Raw genomic sequence first — 7,376 nt, 5'->3', positions numbered from 1 at the left:
AAAACAAACACACAGTCAATAATACAGTAGAAAAATAAGTCTATATACAATGTGAGCAAATGAGGTGAGATAAGGGAGGAAAGGCAAAAAAAAGGCCATGGTGGCGAAGTAAAGACAATATAGCAAGTAAAACACTGGAATGGTAGATTTGCAGTGGAAGAATGTGCAAAGTAGAGATAGAAATAATGGGGTGCAAATGAGCAAAATAAATAAATACAGTAGGGAGAGAGGTAGTTGTTTGAGCTAAATTATAGATGGGCTATGTACAGGTGCAGTAATCTGTGAGCTGCTCTGACAGCTGGTGCTTAAAGCTAGTGAGGGAGATAAGTGTTTCCAGTTTCAGAGATTTTTGTAGTTCGTTCCAGTCATTGGCAGCAGAGAACTGGAAGGAGAGGCGGCCAAAGGAAGAATTGGTTTTGGGGGTGACCAGAGAGATATACCTGCTGGAGCGAGTGCTACAGGTGGGTGCTGCTATGGTGACCAGCGAGCTGAGATAAGGGGGGACTTTACCTAGCAGGGTCTTGTAGAGGACCTGGAGCCAGTGGGTTTGGCGACGAGTATGAAGCGAGGGCCAGCCAACGAGAGTGTACAGGTCGCAGTGGTGGGTAGTATATGGGGCTTTGGTGACAAAACGGATGGCACTGTGATAGACTGCATCCAATTTATTGAGTAGGGTATTGGACGCTATTTTGTAAATGACATCGCCGAAGTCGAGGATCGGTAGGATGGTCAGTTTTACAAGGGTATGTTTGGCAGCATGAGTGAAGGATGCTTTGTTGTGAAATAGGAAGCCAATTCTAGATTTAACTTTGGATTGGAGATGTTTGATGTGAGTCTGGAATGAGAGTTTACAGTCTAACCAGACACCTAGGTATTTGTAGTTGTCCACATATTCTAAGTCAGAAACGTCCAGAGTAGTGATGTTGGACGAGCGGGCAGGTGCAGGCAGCGATCGGTTGAAGAGCATGCATTTAGTTTTACTTGTATTTAAGAGCAATTGTAGACCACGGAAGGAAAGTTGTATGGCATTGAAGCTCGTCTGGAGGGTGGTTAACACAGTGTCCAAAGAAGGGCCAGAAGTATACAGAATGGTGTCGTCTGCGTAGAGGTGGATCATAGACTCCCCAGCAGCAAGAGCGACATCATTGATGTATACAGAGAAGAGAGTCTGTCCAAGAATTGAACCCTGTGGCACCCCCAATGCTTTGTCATACCTGTGGTACACGGTCTGATATACCACACCTGTCAGCCAATCAGCATTCAGGGCTCGAACCACCCAGTTTATAACAGACTGTATACCACAGGTATGACAAAACATTTATTTGTACTGCTCTAATTACGTTGGTAACCAGTTAATAATAGCAATAAGGCACCTCGGGGGTTTGTGGTATTGCGTTGTGCGTAAGAACAGCCCTTAGCCGTGATATATTGGCCATGTTGCTTAAGTTTGCACTTACACATCAGATAGCTGTTCTTTCTCTGCTACCTCATTATATTTCTCAAATTCTCTAGTATAGTATTCCCTGGTTATGTTCAACTTCTCCATCCTCTATTTCCTCACCTCTTCCTCAGACTCTTCTTTTCCTCTTTCTTGTCCTCCTCCTTACTTTCTCCAACATTTCCCATCGGTTGCATCTTACTGGCCTTCTCTTGCTTCACTACTTTTTTGGCCTTGCCCTTCTTTTTCTTATTGACCTTCCCTTCCTGAATATTTTGAACAAGGAGATAAAGTAATGTAAGCTTATGGGTTTTCTCTTCTCTTGAGCTATACTATACTGTAGAAGGACTTATGCTATACTATAGAAGGACTTACGGACAATATTCCCTTGTTGTATTTCCTCTCACCTGTGGGGCCACTCCAGCCATTTCCTGGAGCAGCTTCCTGCCGGTCTCACTCAGGTTGGTGATGGGGGCTAGGAGAGGTCTGTGGCGGTATGGGAAGTTCTCTATTCGGGGCAGAGCGATAATGACAGGGCTGAGAGGAGTCAGAGGCCTTGGGACATTTACTGGGTAGGGAGAGCCTACAGCAGAGGCCCATAGGGCTTCAGCCAGGGTCCGGTGTGCTGAGGTCACAAGAGGAGAGAGGCCATTCTTGACAGATACAGGACCTGAGACCTTTCCTGGGCTCTGTAGGACCAGAAAGTAAAGTAACATATAGGAAAGTGCTATGTTCAACACAATCTGTAGAAATACTTTCTAACTACTCTATACACATTGCAGATACATGACTACACTCAATAAGTAATTGTCTGCATCATTTCCAATCCCCCATGTATATATGTAAAATATAATAATATGCAGAACTTACCAGGAAGTCTGACTCATCGAAGAAGTGGAGAGACAGATCATCATCCTCGTACACATCCCTCACGTCAAGCTTTGTCACCTTTCCATCCTCAACTTTCAGCGGTGGTGTCCTCCTTTCATGATCCTCATCATCACACTGTGTATCAGAGTCAACTAGTCAGAGACCATCCTCCTCACAGTGATGTCACTCAACAAAGACATGGACGGTAGGGTACAACTCTTTTACCTCCGATTCACAGTCAGTGAAGGAGTAGATGGAAAAGTCATCAGAACTGGAGGATGAGATCACGTCATCATTTTTTCTCTCTATCAGCCGAGTCACCCTTCCAGACTGAGGAGACAGAGAAAGGCATGTACTTATGGCAGCCATAGAATACACTGGCATTGACCCTCAAGGAAATGTAGAATACGTAGGCAATCCAACATGGTTGTACAAGTAGTAAGCAATACATGGGTACCTGAAAATGCAATAAATGCAACTCCCATAACATTAGGGGTGGGGCTAAAGACCTTCCATAGTATAGGATTCTTTAGCATCTCAAATGGATGATTGTCAATTCAACCAAGCCAACCAAAATGGCCATATGAATCAACAGATTGATCTATCTGTTGTGTCTCTATGGGAACAGCAGAGATGTCTGACCTGGCTGAGAGGCTCTGGATTGACGCTCCATCCATCCCCAGATGTTTGGTCCTGCCCATAGCTCACAATGATTGGCTGTTAAAAGTAAAGAATGAATTCAACACTGCTTTGCTCATTTTGGCCTTCAATTGTGTATCAATAAATAATATAAGTACTGTTATGTGGTTGAATTTGAAGGTGACTTACAGGCCTTTTGTGGATCTGAGGGGTCTGCACTGAAGTAGACTGTCAAGACAGCATTCAATGAGGTTAGATAGGGATATCTGCATTTGCTTTAATTCTGTTAACTGCAGTTTGTACATGCAGAATGCATAACTAATGTGTATGTGTTTTTGTTTCAGGTCAGATATGACTTACAGGCTTTGGCCTTCTGTGCACCTTGCCGGTTGGCCACAATACGGAATCAGGGGTGTTCACCCTCACTGGTTTCAACTGTCAACACAACACTCAATTTAAAATGTGATAAAATAACAAAAACAGGACAAAACAAACAAATATTTGATATTTACCACATAAGGGCGGCGTCTTAAAGCTCTTTTTATTCTCTCATCATTACGATCCATCTTTCTTTCTGAGGGAAATATTTCCATCAATGAATTGACACAAAACACATCCTGACTCACACACAGACACACACAAAGATGGCATTCCAAATGGCACCCTATTCCCTATATATGTATATTTATGTTGGGAAGGAGGTGCCCCAAAAGGCCAAAGATTACCTGCAACAACCTGAGTGAAGAAAACTATTGTACAGATTAAATCAAATCTGAACACAGTTTATGTAGTGAATGAATGCATGGTTACGTCATTTTAGGTCACAGCTTTATGACTGCGCATAATACGTCACAAGAAAAAGGCTTGTTTGGAGCCGGTGGTATCATCTTCTCACTGGTTGTAGCTCAATAACGAACGTGATGTGCTTATTATATCCTACTGACTGAGTAATGGTTGTATCGATGGTTGGTTGGACGTTTTACATAGATAGGCCAACATGATATGAATTGGAAGAAACCATTCCTTGCCAAATATATTTTTTATTATTGTTTTACTTTGAGTAACATTAAGGGACCACAATGGAAGCCGTTTACTTTATTGTGTTGTCCTTGGCCTGACACGTTTTATTTAATTAAACTGTTTTTATTATTTTTTATTAAACTGTCAAATCAAATATATCCATCTAGCTTTCTATCTAACTCAAATGAGCTGTTGAGGACTCTTTGGTCATCACATTTCAGGCCAGCAGGTGGAAATGTCTTTAAATGCTGCACTGCCTTAGCGCAAGTCATGATCTGCGCAACAGTAACTTTGTGGTTGTGAAAATGATTAATCCAAATGCGGAAGTCCAGTACTTTTGTTTTGTTTTGGTTTGGTTTAGCAAGCCAGCTACTCAAGTCTTGTCCAATATTGGAGGAAAAGTGTCGTAACTGATGTCTTGTTTTGCACACTTTGTACAAAATAATAAAATGCAGTACTACAGGATATTTCTTAACGTAGCTCTTTATTAGCTAGCTATAACTGGCATGTTCACGTATCGCCAACCATGATCAAACTGACCATGACCTAACAATTTGGGTGGTCTTAACCAATCATAGCACAGTATGATATGGCGGTAAAATGCATCCAATTACAATTCAGTATGTTTACACATATGAATATTACAACTGACATTTTGTATTGTGATTGATTATCCTCTAGTAGTTTGACAAGTATGCACTGATCATCAAAATGAGCACCCGAATAGTTTAGAAAGATGTGGTTCAGAGGTTCAAGAGTTTTACTCCTGAGTTCAGGCTAACAAGTTTCATTGTTGCTGTCATTATAGTATCATTTGTTTTGTTTACTGTCACTGCATATTTCGGTTTATCAGAGGATGTCTAAAGTCTTGGAACTACAGTTTCTGCCAATGGGCAAGGAGGGACTGAGTGATTTAAGAATCATATGCTTGGTAGCTACTGTAGCTAGCTAATTTGAATGGGACTGTTGTAACGTTATCTAGCCTGCTACAACGTGTAGCTAACGTTAATGATGTAACAGATGGTGCCAGTAGGCTACAGCAGCAAGCTAGAGCACAACACATCAATGCCGCGGATGTCTGTCAACCTGTTTATTTCAGTTTTAATCCTCTCTTCCTTTGCGGTACACAAACTCATCACATACTCCTTCCACCACAAGACAGTGACCTAGCTACTCCTCAGCATTGGGGTCCTGGTGCTCCTCTGTGGTGGGATTGAGAAGAGTGTGGGCGCTGTTTGGTTCCTTTTGATGTTTCAGTTCCTCTCTATCAGCACAGGGGTGTTGTACACAATCCTGGGGCTGGTACTGTTTGGTGCATCTGTCCAGAATCAAGTGGAGGGGTTAGTTTCTGTATCCCTCTCCATATGGGTATGGCCACCGTGTACTCACTTATGGTCAAGGGCTTTCTTTTTGGGGTCAGTGTACCCATGTTAGGCCTGAAATGGCTGTTTCTGGTCATCATAACACTTTTGGTCCCACACACTGTCTTCCTCTGCAACCCAATCATCGCAGGGGGGATCTCCATCCTTACTCCAACCTTATTGTGGTTGAAAATAACTGATACACTGCAGTATGTCACATATTTAATTGTGCTTAGTAGTGTGGTTAAGTTGTAATATGTTTGTGTTGTATATGCTTAAAATGTATGTTGAGTCCTCATGCTGAACATTATGAGATGTTTGTTTAGGAAAATCTACCATCCCTGCGTCACACATTCTTATCTTGCTCTGGTGAAACATACGGAAAGGGCTGGCACCCACTTCTTGTCAATGCTGGACAAGATGCCTTTCAGGCTGCTGAGGAACATTGGCAGGGGTTTTAGCAGTGGGGGGGCATGTATATATACAGTCCAAACAGCCTACCCAACCACTCGGGGAGTGTCCTCATGGCCCTAAAGCACACCGTTGTCTTGTTTTGTATCACAATTCAATGATGAAACTGGAAGGGACAAAAATGCAATTTCAGAAGGTGGACATATCCCCCCATCACCAGTGAAAGTTGCACCCCTGAACATTGATGTCCTGTATGACCCTGCATCAATAGAGAGAAGAGCAAGAGAAGGAAGATGGTCCACCCACACTGAGTACTGAGAAAGCACTAGACGCATCATTTATCCTACAAGACGAGAGGTCATTAATTAACAAGGTTGCTGGGTACAAGCCAGAGTACATGATGTACTACAGTATAATGAGGAGCAGTTTCAATAGATGATCCTCAGCTGTAATTGAATACTGTACAATAGGCACCTTGTGGTCCCCCATGATTAGATAGAGAATCACTGTTTAGTTAGATAAGCTCTCTGTAATCTCTCCACATTCTCATTGGTTGCAGAATCATTTCTACCCAGTCCAAGCCTACGCTCCAGTTTCCTCCAACCTACAGGCTACCGAGACCACACCAAAGACATTTGAAGGCTGGGCCCACTCCTACTATACACAGGGGAGCCCTGTTCAGTTCTCAGGTTATTATGTTCACAACCATGGATATGCCCTCAAGCATAGCTTTGGGTAAAGTCACAAACATGAACACAGCTGCAGCCACAGTCAAGGTCCCAGACACAGTCATTGGCAGACATCTGCCTCTGAAACCAGCAGTCACTGGGCTCCAGTGGCTCAACATCTACATTCTCTCCAGTCTGTCTGTCAGTGCCCCCCAGAGTTTCACAGCAAACATGCCCGAGTCTGTGATGGTTCACCCAGGGGCACCTGTGTCTTCATTGACAGATTGATGACATAGAAAACTCATTGAAAGACAGAGCTCTCTCATTTGTTATATGTTGAAATGTAATATACTTGGACATGGGGTTTGAGGCAGAACTTAAAAAGGTACACAGTTTCTTCACTGATGATTTTGGTTTGAAGAGTCAATCAGACTCTGAATGTTAAATCAATGGAAGGTTTTGATTGTCAGATGATTGTAAGACAACTCCTTTTGGCTTGTACTCTGTGTTGTTCTACACATACGGTAAACACATCTCTTGGTACTCTTGATTTATACAACCTTGATAAATCAGGCAATTTATATTACACTGTATTCTGTTTTTCTTTCCTTAAAACTACTTAGAGCAATGAAATGAAATAGCATCCACTCACCAGTAAATTAGATCCATTACATGCAGTTTGTTGGGCAATGCATCATTCAACATTATTGTAAATTCTGGAGCAGGGAGCAGTGGTTGAGGTTATCAAGAGTGTGGGCTACAAGGGCAGATTATGATGTAATCTTTAGAAAATTAGGTAGTTGGTCCTCCCGAGTGGCACAGCGGTCTAAGGCACTGCATCGCAGTGCTTGAGGCGTCACTACAGACCCAGGTTTGATCTCAGGCTGTGTCACAGCCGGCCGTGACTCCCATGAGGCGGCGCACAATTGGCCCCACTGACTTCGGTCACCAGCTGGACGGTGTTACCAC

The 7,376-nt window shown here is 42.8% G+C and overlaps 1 long non-coding RNA gene and 1 pseudogene across 1 annotated transcript; one reads left to right on the top strand and one right to left on the bottom strand.

Moving 5' to 3' along the window:
* Positions 1–2,539: 2,539 nt before the first annotated feature.
* Positions 2,540–3,383, bottom strand: LOC129868830 (uncharacterized). The gene is made up of 4 exons (XR_008761821.1): positions 3,308–3,383; positions 3,137–3,175; positions 2,951–3,025; positions 2,540–2,638 (listed from the first exon to the last, which is right to left on the bottom strand). It is a non-coding gene; the product is annotated as an uncharacterized LOC129868830 (long non-coding RNA).
* A 1,295-nt stretch (positions 3,384–4,678) lies between these two features.
* LOC129868822 (rhomboid domain-containing protein 2-like) lies at positions 4,679–6,695 on the top strand (annotated as a pseudogene).
* The last annotated feature ends 681 nt before the right edge of the window (positions 6,696–7,376 follow it).

Source organism: Salvelinus fontinalis, chromosome 2 (genome assembly GCF_029448725.1).
Source record: "Salvelinus fontinalis isolate EN_2023a chromosome 2, ASM2944872v1, whole genome shotgun sequence".
NCBI lineage: Eukaryota > Metazoa > Chordata > Actinopteri > Salmoniformes > Salmonidae > Salvelinus > Salvelinus fontinalis.
Note: the sequence above shows the minus strand (reverse complement) of the source record. Positions and strands in the feature narration are given on the sequence as shown.